Source organism: Maylandia zebra, unplaced genomic scaffold, assembly GCF_041146795.1.
Source record: "Maylandia zebra isolate NMK-2024a unplaced genomic scaffold, Mzebra_GT3a scaffold11, whole genome shotgun sequence".
Lineage (NCBI taxonomy): Eukaryota > Metazoa > Chordata > Actinopteri > Cichliformes > Cichlidae > Maylandia > Maylandia zebra.
In genome coordinates this window covers 6,456,960-6,481,216 of record NW_027490041.1, presented here as the reverse complement: position 1 = coordinate 6,481,216, position 24,257 = coordinate 6,456,960, and the positions used below count along the sequence as shown (strand labels likewise).

The following is a 24,257-nucleotide window of genomic DNA, read 5'->3' as shown; positions in this document are numbered from 1 at the left end:
TCTGTACAGGAGAACCAAACCAAGAGCAAATATTACGTCTCATTTACACCTGAGCACGAAGAGCCATCAACATTTAGCAAATTGAATCATCTTTGTTTAGATGCAAGAAGAATCATATAGAAATGAAAAAGTAGAAATAGAAATCCAGAGCAAAGATATCCTCTAATTCAGCGTAGCACATGTGCAGCTGCTGCGATTCACGTAAGCATTCGGCTCGTCGCTGTTGCAGATTTTTCTCTCGCTGTTCTGGCTCACAGCGCTGCAAACACAAAAATAAATATCCCCAAAGGTGTGAAAGGGAGCTAATTAGTAAGAGTATTGTTACTCTCCGCAGGAGTAGTCCAGCAGTAGAAATCAGTCCAATAACAAGGTGTGTAACATCTAGCAGGGTGACAGAAAAACCCAGGGTAACTTCTAAGGACCTCAACGTCTCTCTCACATTGTGTTTTTTAAACATGCTTCCATTTGTGTTACGTTCCCCTGGGGTCTAGGCGGGGAGGGGGAAGTAACAAAAGTGACCGGGTCAGAAAAAGGAATCAAGGAGGCGAAACAGTTAAATAAAACAGTTTTATTGAAGTAATTAAACTAAAAGAGACGGACAAGCCGCTATCACCATAAGAGACCATAAGAGTAACACAAACAAAACTCAGGCGTTGGTCAGTAATGCAAAATGTCAAAAGGAAAACGCAGCTCACTAGCTGAAAACCACAAAACACAGCTCACCAGCTGGAAACACCGCAAAAACACTCAGCTCACTAGCTGTACCCACACAAATGGCACTCTGGCCCAGAGCTCACCCTGCTCTGGGCTTAAATACCTTTAATTGCTGATGGGAGTCAGCTGTACAGGAGGGAAAGGTGGCACTTCGGGCAGGAAGTAGTGGGACACTCCCACACAGGCATCCTCAGGAGAGAGAGAGGCCCTGCTAGGGCCGTAACACCCCCTCCCATAAATGCAAACCCATGGTTTGTCAAATTTACGATAACACAAAGTGAGTCCATAGCCGTTTCATGAAGAAATTGCAGGGTTTCCACCTACCAAACCCCATAGCACCGGTTAGGCATTACCTGCGGGAGCTGCCAATCCCATCTCAGTGGGTTCACAACATTCCCAGAGAGTGGCCCCAAACCCTCGAAACAGTGTCCCATGGGATAGCCAGGGCTTCGAACTATCACGTGTGGAGAACCCAGCAGGCAGCTAGCAGGCTTCGCTGAAACACAGACATACTTGTTAGCAAGGGGTGCAGATCTGAAGGGTGGTTTTGAACATGAACCGGAGAAAGGGTCAACCAACGGCAGCTCAGGGTACACTGATTACGGGGTGCTACCGAGCAATTATGCTCCAGGTTTAGCCTTTCCGTAGGCCTGGCAAGCTTGTCAGTTTGAGAGCCACGACTGACTTTTCTCAAAACAGGCCCCTTTTGTGTTGAGTGGGCTTTCTGTTTGAGTGCCACTTTGACACAATTGGCAACCACATGGCCAGGCTTGTGACAGAAAAAACACAGTTTGGGCCTAGGTCTTAACACCATAACTGCATTTTCCTTCTTAGCTGGCCCACTTTTACCTGTCCAGGCTGCGCTATAGTGCAGAGGGATATCCTGTCCTACCGCACTTGCTGTATGAGTCAGCTTAAACTCATCTGCCAGGGTGGCAGCTTGCTGTAGAGTTGTAACCCTCTGTTCACTTAAATAAAGGGCCACAGACTTAGGAACAGAGATTTTAAAATCCTCCACCAGCATAAGCTCACGTATGGACCCCACATCATTAACCTGGCTTGCCGCACACCACCTATCAAAGAGCCTCGCCTTCTCCCTGGCGAAGTCAAGACTGTCCCTGTGCCAACTCCAACCCTCTGCCTATAGGCCTCAGGTACCAGTTCATAGGCTTGGAGGACGGCACTTTTGATCTTTCCATAAACCAGGCCGTCCTGCCTAGACAGACAAGAACACGCTTCTTGAGCCTTACCTGTCAACCGACACAGCAACATCACCCCCCACACATCTTGAGGCCACTGCAGTGCAGTTGCCAAGCGTTCGAACACACTGAAAAAGCTGTGAACACTGGATTCACAGAAGTCTGGAACCAGGTGAATGTTATTGCTCACAAACAAGCCTCTAGACACCTGTACACTAGCAGCTGTGTCAACCATTTTGGGGATGGTGAAGAGTTAGCAAAACGCAACCTAATTAAGACAGTTAACAGACCACTACACAACTTACTTTAGCTGACCAACGTACCTTCCGCAACACACACGTTAACAAAACAACTTACCCAGTTCCAAAACCTTGCCCTGTCTATCTTCCGGAGCGTGCTGGGCTCGAGGCAACTTTAAAGGCAGAACTTCAGCGACCGCAGCCCTGAATTGCTTACCCCCAACAGAGAATTAATCCCCACCCAGGATTACTCCTAAAACAACAAAGGCAAAATAACAAAAGAGTGCCCGAAGGAGGAACTTAAAAAGCTCAGCTGGGTACTCACCTACCTTAACTGGGAAGTTATTAATCTCTAAAAGGTGCCAAAGCGAGATAATCAAAAAGAAAACCAAATCCAACACAGAACTCCCTTTTCAAAGATCCCGGACGAGCCCCCACTTGTTACGTTCCCGCTTTGGGTTAGCTGGGATAAGTGATGGATGGAGGGAATTTTACTTCAGCCACAGAAATCCTAAACAGGAAGGAGCAGCAGAGTTACAGTGGATCACTATCCAGCAGGGAAACAAGGTTTATTTCAATTTCTTGACCATGAGTGAGATTTACTGAGTGGGCAAATTAGTCCTGTGCTACATCCATAAATAATGAATAAATTAGGAGCTAAAGCTGAAAGGACAGTTTATTTGTACCATCTTCACGTGAACACATTCAAGAACATCACAGATGAAGAAACATTAAAAACTTCCACACTACATAAAGCAAGAAAAATAGTTTTTCTTTCAGGTGGTTTCAGAAAAACAGAAACATCAAACATCTCCAAGACTCTCTTTGAAAGAACTAAAAACCTTTGTTCTCATGGTCCAATCATGAGTGAACTCCCCGATGAAGCCTTGTGTGCTAAAACATGTCAGAGTTTTAAAGGTTAAACATGAGTTTCCAAAACGTTTTGCTGGAGAACAATGAACTATTTGACTGAGTTTCAATCATTTACAGACGAGCAAAACCAGGACAGAGAAAAAAGGACAAAACTGACTCAGTAAAACACAGAAAAGAAGATCCCATGTAGATCTGTATTATGTAGAAGTTCAGCCCAGCAACCAGTTCAGTTCAACACAAGTTTAAATGATTCTATCTGAACTCTGTGGAGCCTGATCTCAAGCTTTTTGAGTCTGACACAGAAACCAGAGGATCTTTCTGTGTCTTCAGATTTACTGTGATCCAGTCATGGGAGTGATTTCAGCCCTGAGTGATCGCGCTGATGTTTGCACAGAGCAGACAATGAGGTGAATGTTTGGGCACATTGGTAACAGTGAAACAGTTTATTAGTAACGTGGGATCGTTTGTGTGCAGAGTATGAACTGAGATTCCTGAAGCTCTTGTCACACTGGTCACAGCTGTAGTTTCCTTCCATGTGTCCACGTTCATGAATGTTACGACTACCTGACTGTGAGAAGCTTCTCTCACAGTGTCTGCACTTGTGTGGTTTCTCTCCTGTGTGGACTCCTTTGTGTGTTTTAAGCTGACTTGCAGTGGTGAAGGATGACCCACACTGATCACAGAGGTGCTTTTTAACCCCACTGTGAATCAGTTCATGTTGTTTTAACTCACTTGATGTGGTGAAGCTTCTCCCACATTCTTTGCAGTATTTCAGTTTGTCTCCAGTGTGTCTACGTTGATGTCTTTTTAGGGCCTTTTGCCAACTGAAAGTTTTTCCACAGAGGTCACAATGAAAGTCTTTCCCACCACCACAGTCATGACAGGGTTGAGAACTGGATCCATCTGTGTCGCTCTGCTTCTAAACAAAGACACAAAGACAGTGTAAGTCAGTCCTTCAACATTTGTATCCTGAACGTCGCCTGAAATAAAGAGCATCTCTGCAGACGTCCAACTACATTTCACTGTTTCAGTTAACACACTCAGTTTACTGGGCTGCAATAACTACAATACTACCACCATAATACTACAGTAATACTAAAATCATAACTGAAAGGAAAATCTGAATAATCACTCAGAGCTGCTTTTCCATGCAGTAGAATTGCTAACATGCTAACACAGTTTAATGAGCAGAGTTGTTCCAAACAGTCAGGCTAAAATGACAAGATAACAATATAAATACATACCTCACAGTAGCTGCACTTGTAGAGTCTCTTTCTGGTGTGGATCTGTTGGTGTCGTCTCAGGTCATGTGGAGATTTAAAAGTCTTCTCACACAGGTCACATTGATAAGGTCTCTCCTCAGTGTGGGTAAACATGTGTTCTTGTAAGTGTGTGTGAGTTGTAAAGTATTTGCCACACTGTTCACAGCAGTACACATCATGTCTGGTGTGAATGCGTAGGTGTTCATTTCGTCTCCCTCTCTGGCTGAAAGTTTTTCCACAGATGTCACAGCTGTATGGCTTAATTCCAGAGTGGGTAACTAGATGCCTCTGTAAGTGGCTACTTTGAGTAAAAGCTCTGCCACACTGATCACAGCTGTACGCTTTAACTCCACTGTGGATGAGTTGGTGTTGTTTTAGGGAACGCTTCAAGGAAAAAGACTTTCCACACAAGTCACAGCTGAACGGTCTCTCTCCAGTGTGGATGACCTGATGCTGTTTTAGTGAAGCCCTCACAGTAAAACCCTTCCCACACTCGTCACAGCTGTATGGCTTAATTCCAGAGTGGGTAACTAGATGCCTCTGTAAGTGGCTACTTTGAGTAAAAGCTCTGCCACACTGATCACAGCTGTACGCTTTAACTCCACTGTGGATGAGTTGGTGTGTTTTTAGGGAACCCTTCAAGGAAAAAGACTTTCCACACAAGTCACAGCTGAACGGTCTCTCTCCAGTGTGGATGACCTGATGCTGTTTTAGTGAAGCCTTCAGAGTAAAACCCTTCCCACACTGATCACAGCTGTACGCTTTAACTCCACTGTGGATGAGTTGGTGTGTTTTTAGGTGACCCTTGAAGGAAAAAGACTTTCCACACAAGTCACAGCTGAACGGTCTCTCTCCAGTGTGGATGACCTGATGCCGTTTTAGTTTAGCCCTCACAGTAAAACCCTTCCCACACTCGTCACAGGTGTGTTTTTTCTCTCCCTTTCTTCTGTGAGGTTTGTCGGCCTCCTGAGAGCGCTGACTTCTGGCTCCATGTTGGTCCTGCAGTGACAGAGATACAAACAGTGGCAGTGAGTGAAATGCAGTCGTGGAACAAACTCAACCTTCAAACTCCATTAACACTAGTTTTAAACCTGAAGGTGGAGCGTGGCACCAAACACCTTAAAGGTCTCTTATCCCCACCTGCTGGTAGTTCTAACACATTACATCCAACCTGCTGTTAAAGATAATTCATGACTGTTCAAACACTAAAATCATGCACACACACACACACACACACACACACACACACACACACACTTTTATAATTTAGATTATTTTGTTGTTTCCTATTACATATTTCTATAATTTGTATAGATTTATACAGAATTATTCAGTGATAATAAATCCTATGTTTGTTTATTCTAAAGGAACCCCGTTAGCTTCCACAACAGATGTTGCTCGTCTTCCGTCAAATACTCACATAAAATATTACACAATAAAGTGGATTCAAGATATCCACATAATTTCACTCTTACATCCACAGTGAGGTTTCACAATTGTTCAAATATAAGCAATCAATAATAATAATATCAATAACATTGAGGCACATTACACAAATTTCAAAAACAAATCATGTCTTACAATATTTACAACAACTAAAAGCTCTGTAAATCGGCTTTTAAGTGTTCATTGAAGTTTTGAATAATTCTCTAATTTTTTAAGGCAACTTATTCCACTTAAAAGTTGCTCTAAATGTAACAGTTTTACAAAACGTTACTTTTAACTCGAGCATTTACTAAATTGCAGTTTGTTGAAAACTGTGTAATATGATGATGTATTTCATCTGGATACTGCAGCTGAGCAGAATAAATGTGGTGTGTTTAACAGAATTGCTTTCTTTAGAACTACAAGTAAGCCATAGAATATTTTAGCCTGTACAGGAAGCCAAGAAAGGTTATTATGCATTTTATCAATATTAGTATAGTATGAACATCTTCACACTAATCTGGACGCCTTATTCTGGACTAACTGAAGTCTGTTAAGATCTGTCTTATTAGCTGCTGACCAAATGATTGAACAATACTCCAGATGAGACATTACTAGTGCATTAATGACATCTTTCATAATGAAGAAGTGATACACAAAGAGCATTTCATAGCCATAGCTATGCCTTGTCGGCAGAGTTATGTGACATTAGTGATGTTTGTACTTTCAGCGTTAACTTGGTTTTAAAGCCTTTAAAATATACGCCGTTCAATAGTCGACCTTAATCTGACAGAGAATGTGATGATTTTGTGGATAATTAAAGTCAGTCATATATCCACAAACACAACAAGCTGAAAGTCAGTGATGCTGCTCGGTTTGCAGCCCTGAACATCACGGCACAAGCAGGATTCACTGCACTGTTAATGTTAGCTGTGTTATATTGCTGCCTCTGTTCGGTGGTGTCGAGCCAAACGCACTTTAACGTGTGTTTGAACGAGCTGACGGTTCACTCGTTAAGCTGAAAGAAAGATGCTTTAATCACAGCAGTCACACATGTGTCCACTGCACCATCTGGAACTCTTCTTGTTTACACTCGTAATAACACAAACACTAAATCCTGCTTCTCTGGTGCTGTTGTGTAGCAGTGTGTACACCTGAGACTGTCACCTGTCTGTCTGTCCTGCACTCTCTCTCTGTTTCTTTCTCTCTGATTGTGGAATAAAAGTATGAACATGTATTTATAAGTTACACTTGTGTTTGAATCCTGCAGCTTATCACACATTTGATTTCCATGTGTGACGACTGCAAGTGTCCAGAGTGAGGACAGACAGAGGGACCCACTGCTGCACATCATCTGTGAGGCTTTGCAGCCCTGATGATCCACCAGGACAAACTCAGCAGTGTGTGAGGAAGAGGAGGAGGAAGAGCCAGCAGCAGCTGACAGATGGAGAGAATAGACAGACTGTTCCCTGTTTGTGAAGGACTGCTAGGAAAGTTTAACATAACTGTCTGTGCTGAATCAGTCTTATTAGGTAATGTTCAAATAATGTGATCATCCCAGTGTTTCCAGTGTGGGAGAAAGTACTCAGGGCCTTCAAGTTACACACTATGAAAGGCAGCAACAAGTTTAATGTTCAGAAACCTAAAGTCTGTATCAGCAGCAGGATGGAGCTAAAAATAAATGTTTGTTTCAGTTCTATGAAGCTTTGAGTATTTCGGATCAGTAGCTGCTGTGTTTGTTGCATCATATTGCTGTAACTGTTTATATGCTTTATATATTCTGAGCTAAGTTGATCTATAGTGTTACATGATACACTCTCAGAAATAGAGAGAGAACAAGGAGAGAGAAGAGAGAAGAACATTTTTGGTCTTTAAATATTTGGTCTATAGGAACATACTGGTCTTTAAAAGTCCAGAAATGCCCCTTTAAAGGTTCAATTTGAAATAAAGTACAAATCTGTATTATGAAAACTTAAGCAGCAACTTCTCCAGGTTCCAATATTTATGCAATTCTCAAACCTTTTGGCCACGACTGTATAACCTCTTCTGAAGTTTAGTGGATATTATACATGGTTATGCTCAGGATGTGTCGGCCAGTTTCCACTGGAAACGCCTTTTGGTTAAACTGTCAGCGAGGAATTTGCATTTGCACTGTTACATTTTTATATAACTTTAATGCACATAAACAACAGCTGCTTGTTTCAGTGAAAATACATTGATGGGTTTTTAATAAAGTTGTGCAGCTGTAAAGTATTTTGTCTGGTGTCAATTCTATCGTCAGCTACATCGTTATGGCAAATGTTCAAATGTATATGGTGATAAATATCTTTGGTCATATGGTCCTGCTCTGTCTGTCACCTTCTGTGTTGAGCTCATTGTTTCCTCTGTAGTGGCTGAGCTGAGTCCAAGTAGCTGAAAATGTTCCTCTGCTGCTCCGTCAGACTCTCCTCCTCCTGCTGATCAGCTGGGACACAAAACAGATCTTTGTTAGGCTCCACACTGCACTGAAGAGTCAAAGTGTCTCATATGTTCATCTGACAAGTAAAAGAACACATTTTTGTTTCCCGAGGTGGGCAACTTGTTGGAAACAAACACAAAAGGTTTGAGCACTGATACCTGCCATTGCTGCCATTGAAAGATGCAACGCCAGCAATGTGGATTGTCAAGACTCAAACCAATCATCAAGCAAAGACAACAGGGATCATTTGTTTCTGTTTATTTAGCATTCACAGCATTTGTAGTTGCCTTCTGTGCAGGGGAAGTCCACGCACACTGTGTGGTACCGCCATCCGCAGAAGGTGCATTCAACCTCTGTAAGAGAAACGAGGTTGTCTGAGACTGAAATGATATTCACTAAAGAAGTGGTGATTTGTAAAACTTCACATTTTGATCCGGGACGTACTCTGCATGAAAACAAGCGCTCACTCTTCCTGCTCAACAAATGATAAGGGCGGAGCCTTATACCACGTGATACAGAAGCTGTGCCGTGTGATGCTAAAATTAGCAGGGAAACAACAACGGAGAGCACGTCAGGGATGACGAGAAAGTGACAGGAGAAAATCCGTCCCGGTCAACCACCCAAACATCAATAACGGGAACCTTATACAGCGCTTCCCTATACACGTCGAACTCCCGCAGGCACAAAGACATCACGGAGGCTATCACTTATCACCTGACCAAAGATATGGCTCCATCAACACTGTGCAAAACGAGGGATTTAGGAAAACGATCAACACCCTAGACAAACGCTACACAGTGCCGTCCTGCAACTATTTTTCTATTGTTGCACTACCTGCTCTGTACACGCAGCGTCGAGCAACGGTGGAGACGGAATTTCAAGCAGGACAACATTTTGCTGCAACAACAAAACGTGAGACATTTGTTGTTTTATGTTTATTTATTGTTATGAGAGAATCATGATCTCAATTCTAAGCCAAAAAATCGTGATTCTCATTTTATGCAAAATCGTGCAGCCCTAACATTAACACAAAACTATTGTTTCACCAGAGAAACACACATGAAGAGAGAGAGAGAGACAATAACAGCTACCAAACAGTCGTCATAATTCGTCACACAATGAGAAAAGGACAAATCAACAAGTAACAATGACTAATTAATATTAAAATCTGTAACATAATGTATTGTTTGGAGTTTAGTCTGATTGGTTCAGGATGAGCTGCCATTATCCAATCACACGTCTGCTTACCTGCATCTTTTCTCTTTTTTCTAACCTGAGCACCTGATGGCTTTGAACTTTTGTTGTCCATCTTCCATTGGTTTGAATTTTGCGCTCCAGTACAAACACAAATCCCCCAACCCGAGGATCAGCACAATTAACCTAACAGACCTACACCTTAGTTCACAGACTCACTTTGTCTAAGGTTGATTTCTGGGATTTCACACAACCCAGGATTCAGATCGTGAATCCATGATGGGCTTGGATTTACATCATTATAAATGAAATGTGCTCTACTTGGAAGCAGCCGGCCCCGCCCCTTTTGACGGGTTGTGTGAGACTTTAAATCATCAAACTGTAAATTATAAATTTAAATTGTTATTGATCCTTTACCCCGAGTCCTAAAGTGTAGATTTATTTTCTTACTCTTCTTATATTTATTGTTTGTTTACTTGCACCGCTGTAACTGCAGCCTCGTCGTCTCGTCTCTCTATATGCTGGACTGTCTGTAGCGGAGATGACAATAAAGTTTACTTTGACTTCAGCAGCGCGCAGGCGCACCGAGGGCTCTCGCGCTCACTTTATAGAATTTAGAAAAAACATCGGTGCAGATTATAAGTCTGTATCATAATATCTGTTTGTTGTTTTTATTTTGTTTTGCGAGTTGGTTATTAGATGCCGCTCCAGCCAGCCAGAGACTCCCCGCCGCCCCGCCCTCTCCTCCCTGTGCCGCCAGCAGCAGGCGCACCTCGCAAACGGAGGGCGCCCTTACTCCCAGCAAATGGCTGATAGAAAACCGATCGGTGCCTATGAATTTCCCAATATGCGCTGGCATGACGTCGGGGAAGCATGGGTACGACCGATTATTTTATTTTTTTCTTGCCCGTGATGCCCCCCCCCACCACGATGCATTCTATTGGTTTGCACACTTACACACACCCAGCTTTGGTTTCCTGTTTTGCTGGACTCTGGAGAGCCCCGCCTTTAACGCTCTTCTCTCACAGAGAGCAACAGAAAACTTGGAAAAACTCCAGATTGACTGAACTCAGTTCAAAGTTACCTTGACACCTTTAGATGTGAGACGTAGTGATGGTCCGCTTGAAGCTGACGCTCCGGTGCGTGTGTCAGAAAGATCAACGCGCTGCTTCAGAAGCACCGTGTCGAGGCTTGATTCGTTTGGCCAGAGTCACGTGATCAGTGACGTCTGAAGCTTCGTTTAGAACGTACCTTTTTTTAAATCGAACTTTATTGAAACACAATGAGTATACAACATACAAACAGATGAAGTTTACAAAAGAACAGAACATGAACATACAGAACCAGGAGTAAAAAAATGATGATATGAGTAGGCGAAAAAAATCAACATATTGTAACGTGCAGTGGAGATGAAGCCAGCCGCGGAGGTGTGCAGGTGGATAGCGAATGAGCAACAGCTTCTGACTTTCCAAAAAGTACTCATTTATTTACAATATCAAAAATAAAAGTGCTACCTCTACCACACATTACTAAAGAGTACACTAGTCCGCGTACACACGGGAGCATCCATTACAGGAGGAGCGCGAAGAAGAACAAAAAGGGGGTGACACCAGTCGTGAGACAGGAGGCGCCGCCATGTGGTGATACACTGCATTACAATAGCAACTGTTACATAGTCCCCCCCTGGTGAGAAAAAGGCTGTCCTCAGCCGTACACAGCTGAAAAAGCACACACCACACCTAACAGTACCCTATACATAGAGGTTACAGCTAAGATTGGTGCACACACACAGGGCAAAAGACAATTTAAAAATGAAATTGGTGAAAATAAGACGAATATGTACAGTGGAAAATCAGTTTTCTTAGTTTTTTTCACTTTTTTCTTTTGTTCTTTTTTTTTCTAAGTAAATGCCAAGAATGAACCTTAACGCACGAAAGAGCCATAAAACTGGATTAAGTAGAGCAAACAGAAACATCTACATATCATGACTCAAAGTAGCAATGCAACAAGACAGCATCAAACAGGTTTAACCAAAACATTTCACTTCAAATCAAGCCTGGTTGTGTGAAAATCATTAGTCCATCTTTTGTTGCTCCAGCCAGACGTAACTCTGGGGAAACGTCTGGGCCTGAGATTGTAATGTCCACCAGCAGCTGGGTGCTGGACAGATCTGGGTGAAACACTCTCTGGAACAGCGCCCACACCAGAAGAAGAGTCAATGTCCGGTAAATCAAAGGGGAATGGCTCAGAGTCAATGTCAGTGTCTGCAGGGGGGCTAGGGTGGGCCTGAGAGTCAGAGTTCAGACCCTCTGCGGTCTCTCTCTCAGCAGGCAATGAAACAGAATGTTCTTTGGAAGTGAGAGAGTCCCAGGTATGGAACGGTTGCATGTTCACAACATGATAAACACCTGCATCCACACCGGAGTCCACCCAAGTGAGCCTGTAATTAACATCACTGAGTCTCTGAGATACACACAATGGTCCCTGAAACAGTGGTGCAAGTTTAGCAGTAAAGTTAGACTGAGCGTCTGACCTGGGGTGCGTCTTAACTCTCACAAGGTCACCAACACGAAACGTGGCATGTCGATGTCTCAAGTCATAGTAATGTTTTTGTCTGTCATGGCTATAGTCCAAAGCTACTTTGGCGTGGCCGTGAGCTTCCTGCAGGGAGGCTCTCAGAGTCTCGGGGTAAGGCACACCCGGTTCATCAACACCTGCTGTAGAAGGCTGAGTGATAAGGTCAAGCGGGGTGTCTAACTCACGACCATAAAGCATCATGGCAGGAGTCATACCTGTACTGTCATGGGGGGGCGGTGCGCAGAGCAAAGCAAATCTGAGGGAGAAACTTGTCCCATGATGTGTGCTTATCACCTACATAAGCGCGGATTGCAGTTTTCAGAGTCCGGTTGACGCGTTCAGTAGCATTTGTCTGAGGGTGATATGCCGTAGTGAGTCTGTGCACCGAGCCTAAGGCAGAAACAACATGTTCAAAAAGCTCACTCACAAAAGGATCAAATAAGCATTACCAGTGGGGGTGCGGGGAAGTGGCCCAACAAAATCCACACCCACATACTCCCAGGGTTTCTGGGGGACAATGGGAACCATAAGACCGGCTGCTTTTTTCTGACTTGGCTTGGTGAGTTGGCACACTGAGCATGAAATCACATAGCGTTTCACATCAGCTGCCATTTTGGGCCAGAAAAACCTAAAACGCAGTCTAGCCAATGTCTTAGAAACACCCAAGTGACCTGCTGTGGGGTGGTCATGGTAATAGTCCAGCAAGGTGCCTCTCATGGCAGTAGGGGCAAACAGTTTCAGCTCTTTCAAAGGGTGCAAAGCACATGTGGACTTGGGTTCTCTGTGATACAAAAGAGAGTCATACACAACATACTGTAACAAGGTGGCGTTGTCCGAGCTGTTCAGAGAGTCTGCTTCAATGTCTCTGAGCAGTGGACCTGTGACATGATCGTCTAACTGCAGCTGTCTGAATTGTGAACGGTCAGCCAGAATGACGGGGGGCAGAGTACGAATGTCCAGGCTGCCCATAACAGCATGATCTGGTAAAAGATCAGTCGGCCTGTCACAGGTCAGAGGCAAAGGGTTGCGTGACAGTGCGTCGGGAACTTTGTTCTGTGCACCAGGTTTGTGCACTATTGTGAAATCAAAGTCCTGCAAACGAAGTGACCAGCGGGCGAGTCGGCCCGTTGGGTTTTGACGAGACATGAGCCACCTGAGACTGTTGTGGTCAGTGAAGATAGTAACATGAACACCTTCAACATATGGGCGGAAGTGTTCCAGAGCCCATATCACAGCGAGGTACTCCTTCTCTGAAGTGCAGTAGGGGAGTTCAGCTTTGTGAAGGGAGCGACTAGCAAAAGCCACAACGTACTCACGACCCTTGTCATCCTTTTGCATCAACACTGCCCCAAGACCAATGTCACATGCATCGGCGTGAATGGAAAAGGGACGGTTGAAGTCTGGAAATGACAGGATCGGGGCTGATGTGACATGATCCTTCAAAGTGTCCATGGCCCTTCGACAGCTGTCGTCCCAGTGGAAAGCATTGTCCTTTCTGGTGATGGCGTGAAGAGGTTCGGCATGGTGGGCATAATTCTGAATGAAGCGTCGATAATAGCCAGTCAAGCCAAGGAACTGACGGACGTGTTTCACTGAGGTTGGGGTATCAAACTCCTTAACCGCCTTTACTTTGTCCGGATCGGGCTTAACACCTGATGATGTGATGCGGTACCCGAGAAAGGTGAATTCATCGAGGCAGAATTGGCACTTTTTGAGCTTCAATGACAAGCCAGCAGCCTGGAGTCTGCCCAGCACCTCCTCAAGATCCACTAAGTGCTGTTCAAAGGTAGGTGAGGCGATAACAATGTCATCCAGGTAGACTGCGCACGTTTTGCAAATGAGGCCAGCAAGCACAGAGTTCATGAGTCTCTGAAAAGTTGCAGGTGCGTTGCAGAGCCCAAAGGGCAGCACCCGAAACTGGAAGAGACCGCAGTGAGAGATGAAGGAAGTTTTAGGCTTCGAGTCCTCTGCTACAGCAACCTGCCAATAGCCTCGCGCTAAGTCCAATGTCGAGACAAACTTTCCTCTTGCCAGAAAGTCCAAAGACTCATCTACACGAGGCAGGGGATAAGAGTCTTTTCGGGTAACTTGGTTGAGCCCTCGAAAGTCCACACAAAACCTTGGTTCCGTGGCCGCTCTATTTACAATGACTACAGGAGCTGCCCAAGGGCTTGTGGAAGGTTCAGTGATGTTGTCCTTCAACATTTGTTGCACTTGTTCTTCAATCACACGTTTCTTAGCAGGTGACGTGCGATAGGGTGGGAGTTTGACAGGTGTTGCATTGCCAGTCTCTATGGCGTGCTCAGTGAGAGCCGTTCGACCAAGTTGACCATCAAACAAGGAGCTAAACTTGCTGAGCAGATTTAGTAAAGCATCCTTGTTGTTCTCTGAGAGACTTGCTTCAGACAGTTTGGCTGTTAAGTCTGAGCGAACCAAGTCCAAAGACATCAGTGTTCCAGGTGAATGTGAGTAATCATTTTGAAGGTCCTCTTCATTGTCTGCGAGTGGGCAGGGGATGTCCTCAATGTAGACTGTTCTAGTGGGAATGTGAATAGAAACAGAAGCTCTTGCCATAAAATCCATTCCCAGAATGAAAGGAGAGGACAAATCTGGTATTATGGCAAAACGCTGGTAAAAGTTCTTGTTCATGAATCCAATATTGAGCCAAATAACACCAACAGGGATACAGGGAGCATTATTGGCGAGGTTAACTGCAGGACCATTCCACTCACTTGTGTTTCTAGGGTAAGAGTCATTTACTTGAATGAGATCTGCTCGTACAGCCGAGAGGGAAGCACCCGTGTCGAGGGTAGCATCCACAGATGAAGCATTGAAGTTCACTTTCGTTCTTAGTGGGGTATTCCAGTGGACTTGTGAAAAATTGTCTTCCAAGTGTCCAAGACTGTGTCCACCCTGTAGTGAATCGGGCGTGTGAGGCTCCGTTAGTAACTGGGGGAAGGTTGGCCTCTGTGAAATGTCCTCCCCCCCCTGTAGTTTCCCGACTGCCTGTATTGTGGCTGGGATGTGGTGCTGCTTAATTCCACCTTTTCATGGCCAGGGTCAGAGGTGCCAGGTGCTGGCAATGGCTGGACTGGGCCATGCCTAGCGGTGTTCGAGGCTTGTTGTGGCAAATGAGGTTGGGTGTTACAGTTTGGGCAGGTGCGTGTAGTGAACCCTGGCTGAGAGCATTTGAAGCAGTAAGGTTCAGGCTTATAGTTGTCTTTGCTACATAAAGCAGGCTGTGGTCTTTGTGGTCCAAGCACTGAGTGAAGCTCATGAGCGCGTAGCAGCAGGTCCATTACAGAAGTGACATTAGCGCCATACAGGGCAACTCTGTATTTTTCGAGAGCATGTTTACTAATTAGGTCAATTCTGTCTTTTTCAGGTGGGGGCCTCTTCAGTTTGTCAAACTCACTCAACATGTGGGCGACAAAGGTTGGGAGCGGCTCGTCCTGAGCCTGAACACGATCCAAAATTCCTCTCAGGATGCGTTCTTGGTTGTCGGAGGGCAGAAAAACTGTCTTAAACAGTTGACAGAATTTAGCCCATGATGTGATGTGGGAGCTCAGTGCCTTGAACCATTTCCCGGGCTCTTTTGCAAGAAAGTGTGGCAGTTCATTTAGCAATTGCCCATCAGTTAGGTTCAATGAGGCTTTGTATGTGCCATTTAACCAGTCCTCAGGTTGCACTTTTCCGTCCCCAGCATACACAGGAGGCTCCAGCTTTGCGTGATGTAAAGCTGCCGCAATCACTCTGGAAGTGCTGCTGAGTTCAAGTGAGTGAGATGGGAGGAAAGGATTTGTAGGTTGAAATGGGTTGCTGGGCAGGAACGGATTGGTACTGTTGGTGGGTTCAGTTTTGTCCATCACATGAACATGAGGTGTCGATGTGGCCATTGGGAAAACAGGAGACTGTGGGACTGCAGGAGGGGGAGAGTTCCCCATTGTGAGTTGGTCCCACTGCCTTAGTAAACTCTGCTGTATGTTCAGTGAGTCACGTAAACAATCACTAAGCTTATTCACCTCAGTTCTTAACTCCACCACTTGTTGGCTAAGGCTAGGAGTCACATTTTCAACTATCTAGCACATAGGTAACGAGGTAAGTTCCATGTCTGAGTCAGAGTCGTCTGGGCAGTGTGCCATTGCGATTTCAAAAAAATTAAGCCGCTCCAGGGCACAGCGCAGTTATTGATTTAGCAGTAAAAGAGTCAGTTAGGTCAGACTAGAAAGACAAAACTGCAAAAATGCGTTCAAGATTAAATTTAGAAAAACCACATATAAAATTTCGCCCAACAACTGAAATTAGACTGGAGTGATCAGAACCATGTTATTACAATAGCATATCTGCAACACTAGAGCTCAATGCAAGATTAGTTTTAAGTCGTTTCGTTATACTGAGCCGAAGACCAGCACCAACGGTTGTAGTCGGCCAAGCTATCACTTACATGTGCTACAGTCAGTCTCAGCAGAGGGAAAGGGGAATGAAAAGCCAGCAGAAATGTTCATGTCCAGGCTCTCCACAGAAGAATTAATCCTTAGAAGACGAAACCAACAACAAATAACAAATCCACGGAGTCCATTCGCGTCGCGGAGTCAGCTTCTCTCTTTTTCTTTCTCCCAAGCGGAGCAGCGGTACACCACGGTATCCAGAAATTATTCGGGTCCCACCTGAGCTGAGGCTGCGGCCATGGCTGGAGAAAACGTCTGAGCGTCCGCAAAACTGGGGGGGTTTCCGAGACAGTTCACGTGCTAGAAGAGAAGAATCCTCGGCGGGATGCAAAAATCGTCTGAAGTCCAAGGGGAAAAAGTTCAGGCGCCAGTTGTAACGTGCAGTGGAGATGAAGCCAGCCGCGGAGGTGTGCAGGTGGATAGCGAATGAGCAACAGCTTCTGACTTTCCAAAAAGTACTCATTTATTTACAATATCAAAAATAAAAGTGCTACCTCTACCACACATTACTAAAGAGCACACTAGTCCGCGTACACACGGGAGCATCCATTACAGGAGGAGTGCGAAGAAGAACAAAAAGGGGGTGACACCAGTCGTGAGACAGGAGGCGCCGCCATGTGGTGATACACTGCATTACAATAGCAACTGTTACAATATAAATATTGTTCTGAGAGGCTTTTTGTTGGTTGAGTCTGAAATTGATTGTATGTACAATTCATATCCTTATAGAACGGCAGAAATATGGTGTTTTATTAATAAACTTACATTTATGGCAGTGGCGTGTCTAGAAAATTTTTGTTGGGGGGGGGCAGGTAGGGGCACAGATTTGGAGAAGGGTGGCAGATGTAATTGGCAGATAATGTTTAAAAAAAATTCTACCAACCATTAACCATAATTCAATAATCCTGTAAACCTAATAACCGAATGCGCTTTTAACTCTTATTAGAATGAGATTTTAACCACTCCGGTGCAAAGTTTTTAGATACTGCATTGATAAAGTACAAGAGATACAATCAGTGCTTTGTCAGTGTTTACTCAGCATTCAAGGACAGCAATATTTGCATAGTGTTTTTACTGACATATAGTGCACATATGTTTTGGGCAAAAACATTTTTTAATATAAAAATATGAACATTTGTAGCAAACAATTGACAAATTAGCCAATGCCAATGCAAAACTTTATCTGCCTATTAAAAAAAGAAGATAATCTTCTCACAAACTGGTGTTTGATTTTGAAACAGGGAAAAAGTGGGGAAACAAATGAAAAGACTAATATTTGAATAAAACCTGAAAGCAAGTAAATACTTTCTTTGCTTCCTTATGGTAAACTTTGGTAATATTGATAAAGAACAACACTGGCTGATGATGAAATACAGTCAGCTGGCATGGTGACACTGCCAGTATTAACCTGCAGGGCTGGACCGGTACAGAAAATCGGGCATTTTGACTAGACACCGGCCCACCAGGTATTAAAGCCTTTGAATGAAAACAAATGCTGTTGTGACAGTGATGTACAGTTTTGTTGGTATATGTATGATTTCTATACATTTTACGTCAGATAAAAACTTTGGTTGTAAGATTTAGATAATTATTTAATAAAAGCTAGGTATTTTAAATGAGAATAAGAAAGAAAAGTATTTCTTTCTGCCCCCCTCTCCCTGTTAATGCCCTACCTGGCCCCCTGGCAAAAATTTGCTAGATCCACCCCTGCACAGTTACCAGCTGTCAGCTACATAGAAAAGGATCCTGGTGTTGTTTGTCTCTCAGAAACAGTTCATAACTTCCCTTCAACTCATTCATGTCACCTAAAAGGTAAACCTGTTTCTCCATCACCTGTTCAGCTCTGATGATTCAGTAAGGACATCTCCTGGTTTCATCTGCATGTTTCCCTCTCACCACATATACAAACCGACATCACCCAGCAAAGTGGGCGATAAATAAATGAGAGAGAAAAGCCGATCAGCTGATCATTGATCAGTTTCATGATTGAAGTAGCAACAGGAGAGAGAGGGTGAGAGAATGAGAGAAGAAGAGGCAGCTGTGCAGCGTAACGACAGAATAACTCCAGCTTTGTGTCTTTTTCCATTCTAGCTAAAGTCCGGGACAAACTGCGTCTCTTCTCAGCTCAATACGAAACGTGTAATATTTTCTCTGAATGAGGGACCATTCCATTTTTTTAAGGAGCCGTGGCAACTCTACTAACTAACCTTATGAATAAAATAAAGTTCACTATCAGTAACATCATAGCACCACCCAGCTGTATAAAAACTCCATCAAGCTGGCTAGAACGCAGTATGAGTTATTGCAACTGAGGGTAAAAAGTCAGCACAACGAAAATAAACTACACCTAAACTTAGTTTATATCTGACCCAGATAGACTGCAGGTCATAACTTCTTACCTGAAGTTCAGTTCACCTGACACTCGGACTGGCGGCTGCCTCGGGTCTCTCCTCCTGCCTCTCCTTCCCTCATCCACCTGCTGGCCTCTGTGGAAGCCCCGCCATAGCCACCACCAAACAACTGAGTTATTTTTACACATCGACCTGCATCTTATAACTCATAACTCTTATGTTAGCTGCCCTCAGTAGCATACTGTCTGAAATATTCGACGGCTGCAAAAATTCTTTAAGTGTTATTTTTTTCCTTGGGATTCTAATTTCACTGAAGTTTACTAAACTCAACAAACTTATTACTTACCGGGACATTTATTCTGTCCTCATTTTCTTTCACCGAAAAATTGTTTCCTGCAGTGCTGTCCTTCGTGCTTGGCTCGCCTACCTTTGCATAGCGCAGAAGCCGATGCTGCATTCACTTACACTCGGATATCTGAGCTTCAGCGTGAAAACATAATCGTACATTTGATATTTGATTGAATTTTATTGTTTTACCTTTGGGGTGGCACCTGGGGTGGCCAGTCTGGTTGGGGGGTGGCCTGTGCCCCCCCAGGCCACCCCGCTGGACACGCCATTGATTTATGGATATAAAATAGCTAAAAGTATTAACATGCCTCAGAGAAATCACTAATAACACTAAGGGCTGGACGGATTTGATTTGCATTCTTCAAGAAGAGTGTGGTGTCATCAGCTAGCTGGCTGATGATGAGCTCCTTATCAGCTGTGCTGATTCCTTGTATAACAGGTCAAATCTCGGGGTGGAGTCTTAATCATTTTAATTGAGCTATTGCCATTCGTGTACAAGGTTTTGATAGCTTTACAGAAAAATGCCAAATTTTTCCAAAGAGTGGAAAATAAATTGATGTTCAATTGTATCAAAAGCCTTTTAAAAATCCAGGAAGAGAATGAAGCTATAGTCAGATACCAAATCAGAGTAATCAAGTAGATCTAAAACCAGTCTCATGTTCTTAGAAAGGTGTCTGTTTCTCATAAAGCCTGATTGTGTCTCATCGATAATTGTGTCCAAGAACTCTTTCATTCTGTTAGCAAGTACTAAAGCCATAATCTCATATTCATCATTGAGCAGACAGATGGGTCTCCAATTATCAATAAGAAGTAAGTCTTTGTTTGGCTTTGGAATAAGTGTTATGAGACCCTGAGTAAGAGTAGGAGGGAGGATGTTATTCTCTACACTTCCTATGAAAAGCTGCAGTAAGAACGGAGCCAGGAGATTAGAAAATGATTCATAAAACTCTGCAGTTAAACCATCTGTGCCGGGAGATTTGTTGGCCTTAAGTGCAGAAATAGGATTACAAACGTCCTCCACAGTCAGAGGGCTGTCACAGTGACTTCTATCTTCCACAACAATAGTTTTTAGGTTTTTAATATTATTGAAAAACAGCGTTGAGACATATATATATATATTCTACTTTTCTAAATGATTGACTATTTCAATGGAGAACCTAAATGACACGGACCCGTGTTTGTTATTACATATCTCTATTTTGAATGTGACAAGTCTATCATTGCCTGTTATTCATAGGTATTAACAGAGTTTTTGGCCTTTTTTTCCTCTATAACAGTTAATTGACTCTTTACAGTGGCCTGCTATGGTTAATAATAACATGTTCAGTCATGAGTGAAATCAAAGCTTTTCTTCACTTTAGCATTTAACATTCCCAACAATATAATGTGATACCTTAATTAAAGCACAGCTAATAAAACACAATTTTCTTAATGCAAACATCAGTGACTCAACATTAGCAACCAAAGGGTTCAGTCTGCAGCTCACACTCATGTGAAGCTACAGCCTCCCCCTTTAGTCTCTGTCATCCTTCTGCTCCTGCACAAACAAAGCAAGACAAAACCTCCACCCTTCTTCTACAGGCTGGGTGAATTGTTGTGGACATTCACTAATCCTAAAGTCGGCACCGTTTTTGTCTCAGTATCAAGTCAGTTAAACTTTTAGTCGTCAGTCCGTCACAGTCCAGTCACATGCATACATCCACACACATTCATACCAGATATTGCTGATAATGGAGTCTCACGCGCAGCCTATTCGAGCCTCCATCACCAGCAGGATGACGTCATCATTTTAAAAGAAAACAGCTCCTTGTTTTTGGACTGGATTGACTCGCTGCAATCCTTTTAGGCTCAGGACTTCTCATGTGATCAATGTCACATATAAGTGAATTTCTCCCAAGCCCATTATAATCATGGAGAAAAACACTTTGCCACTGTTTCCAGTAAGAATATTTTATAGAGCTTTAAAGTTCAACCTCTCAGGTCTGGATTAAAGAGCTGATTTGTTAAATCGGGAACTCACAAAATACCAAAATATCACCACCGGTGGATCACACCTCTCAGATGTTCTTATCTCAGTGCACTGTAACAAAAGCACAAACAAACGCAACCAATAAAATACTAATAAAGTAACAAATACTGGGGCCCATTGCAAACATGTCCAAGCATAAAACCATCTTTCTCTCTCTTAGAGAAAGAAAACAATCCAAACCTCACTGATAAAATCAACCTAGTGTCAAGCAAAACCCAAAAATCAACCAAAACTTCACCAGAAAGTTTTCCTCCCTCCCGGGACAATATTGTGCAGGAATACAGGCACCGTAACTCCTTCTTGCACTGACAAAAACATGTTGGATTGACTTGATTCAATAGTGGACACTGGTTGCACACAAAGGTTTTGCTTTGGCAGAAACTTAAACAACTGAGTTAAATCAACACAACCTTTTCATATTCAGTAAAGCTGCATGTTGTGTTCATAAAACACGATTGAAACATGTTCAGATGGAGTAAGTTGAGCTCCTGGAACATTTTAATCCTTCAATTGAAATTGAATGGGTCTACAACAACTACCATCCTCCTATCTCTATCCTGGTTGCAGCAGGGCTGGGAAATAACCCTGAAGTGATAGGTTACCAGGCAGGGTACACCCTGGACAGCTCACCAGTCTATCAGATAGAAACACACAGCCGTTTACATTCATGGATAATTTAGCCCAGGACCTTCTTACTGTGGAGCAACAGCACTAACCAGCATGCCAACAATGGAGGAAATACAGGAAAGCTATGATTTCCTGTATTTGAGGCAGAATTATTTTGTTCTTGCCCTTGACAGGTTAATCCACAATAAATAGCAACAGCATGCATGTGGTGTGTGTGTCGTTGTCTGCCTCTTATAACTCCAGTGATTTTCCTGTAGTTTGAAATCTTATGCGGTGTTGACACAATAATTTGTTGTAAACCAGGAAATTCCCAACTGTGGTAGAAAGCACAGCTTAGCCTTAGCAAATGTTCAAAGAAAAGTCGTCACTTCCTGATTTCTGCTTCACTGATAAATATTGTCACACTGGGGTTTTTGCAAATGATATCAGTGAGCACTGTGTGGCAGCTGGAGTCAGACAACTGAAGCTCCCACAATCAAGACCACAAACAGCTTTCAAAGGAGATTTGAAGCTTTTCTGGCAGCAAGCTTCATGATTTATGGGACTGGAACTGGAACAGAAACTACCTGATCACCAATGGTGAGCTGGCATGGAATTATTTTTATGACATTTTATCAAAGTTATAAATAAGCATGCCCATTAACACATAGTGAGTGAGCATGTTGTCTTCCCACGCAGTGAACAGCGGACGCTAATGTTTTTGTCACTTTTTACAGAGTCAAACTCAAAGTAAGGTCAGTGCTTCCACGCTTTAAACGCTGCACGCTCACACTCTCTCCACACTCGATAGATTATCCATTGTTCATCTGCACACAGCTGCGGTTTTAGTAACGCAGTAACGCAGCGTGCTTACGGGAAAGTAACAGTAATCTAATTACCTTTTTTGCAATAGTAATCCCTCACTTTACTCGTTTCTTGAAAAAAGTAATCGGATTACTGCCCATCTCTGGTCGGAGCTGTGCACTTGTGGGTTCAACCTTGTGTACACGTTTATCTTTGCTGTGTGTACTTGTACCTCTGAGTGGAAGCTGAACTCTTGAGTTCGAGTATCGAAGCATCAGCTGTGACGTTAAAGTCCAAACAGCTCGTTCATTTGACGTGCAAATGAACGAAGGTAACGCCGTTTTCATGTGGATGTGTCACTGAGACACTTTCCACATCCACAGCTCACAAAATGGGAAAACTATAGAAGTATAACAATGAAGAAGTTACTATGTTACGGGTCCCAAGGATGAAGACCTCGATGACAAATATGTTACCTGTAAAAGCAGGTGAAGAGCAGAGTAAGGAAGACACGATGCGTCTCTGCTTTCCTCCAGAACGTGTCTGAGTCTGATTTATTTCACAAATAAATGCTATAAAACACTAAACATGAGCTTTCAATATACTGTTCAGCTGGTTCCTCATTCACATCAATTACATTTACTTATTTCACAACATCAGTGAAATATACTCTTTTTAACTGGTTCAGTTTCTCAAGTTCACACTTCTTTCCATAACAGCTACATCCTTTTATCATATCAATAAACACATCACATTGTCTTCTGCAGTGTCTTACTGGCTAAACAGTTCTATTCAATAACAGCATTGGTAAATACATTACATTTGTTCCCTCCAGTAATTTACTGGCAAAATCACTATTTAGTGCATCATGAAACACAGCTTGTTGAATCAACCCATGAATGCCTCTGTTAGCTACACAGAGTTGCTCAGAGTGCTTGTGTTACACTAGCTAATCTACTCAGTCACTTTAACAGAACTATTAACATTCACATCTCACAGAACTGATTTGATTGGAGCATTACAACACGTTTGCACAGAGCATAGGAGCGCACTGACTCTGCTTCACGAGCGCTCCACCTAACGAGCGGGCTCGCGGTGCGGTCGCGCGGGACACTCCTCTGGTTTTCTCCCGTGTTTACATATAAATAACTTTGGCGGACCGCCTTAACTCTCCCATTCACATTAACGTGGGTAACCATGGTGACAATAAACAACATTTTCGGTGCGAGCACCGTGTACCGACCTGTAAAAGCAGGTGAAGAGCAGAGTAAGGAAGACACGATGCGTCTCTGCTTTCCTCCAGAACGTGTCTGAGGAAGCAGCGGAAGGTGGGCTCCACTTACTGCACCCCGAAACCCCGGAGCAAGCACCAAAGTTCCGCCCTCACTGCTTTCTAACATAAAATGAATCCCTGTTACATGGATTTTCTATCCTCTTAAAGAAACTGAAAATAAATACATATAGCAATGAAAAATGTCCCGTTACATGAGTGTTTTACACAAAATAATATTCATGTGATCATTCCCTCACAGGGGTGCCACAACTACACTGCTGTTTTGACAGAGACACAGTGTGTTTATCTAACTTGGCTGAAGCCAAAGTTCTCCAGACAAATTCAGTCTGTTTCTGCCAAGTGTGAACTCACTGGATGAGCGCCAGATACACAGAATCAAAAAGGGATAAATGAGTTTTCTTATGTCATGTTCCCGTCACAAACTGGCTCAAGGAGA

At 43.4% G+C, this 24,257-nt stretch overlaps 2 long non-coding RNA genes across 2 annotated transcripts in view; both read right to left on the bottom strand.

The window, feature by feature from the left end:
* The window catches only part of LOC143415920 (uncharacterized), a 130,379-nt gene that overhangs the window by 70,881 nt on the left and 35,241 nt on the right, over positions 1-24,257 (bottom strand). The window lies entirely within an intron of this gene.
* Positions 630-23,235, bottom strand: LOC143416006 (uncharacterized). Its single transcript, XR_013096428.1, has 5 exons — positions 23,004-23,235; positions 18,789-18,875; positions 8,071-8,176; positions 4,270-5,286; positions 630-3,944 (listed from the first exon to the last, which is right to left on the bottom strand). It is a non-coding gene; the product is annotated as an uncharacterized LOC143416006 (long non-coding RNA).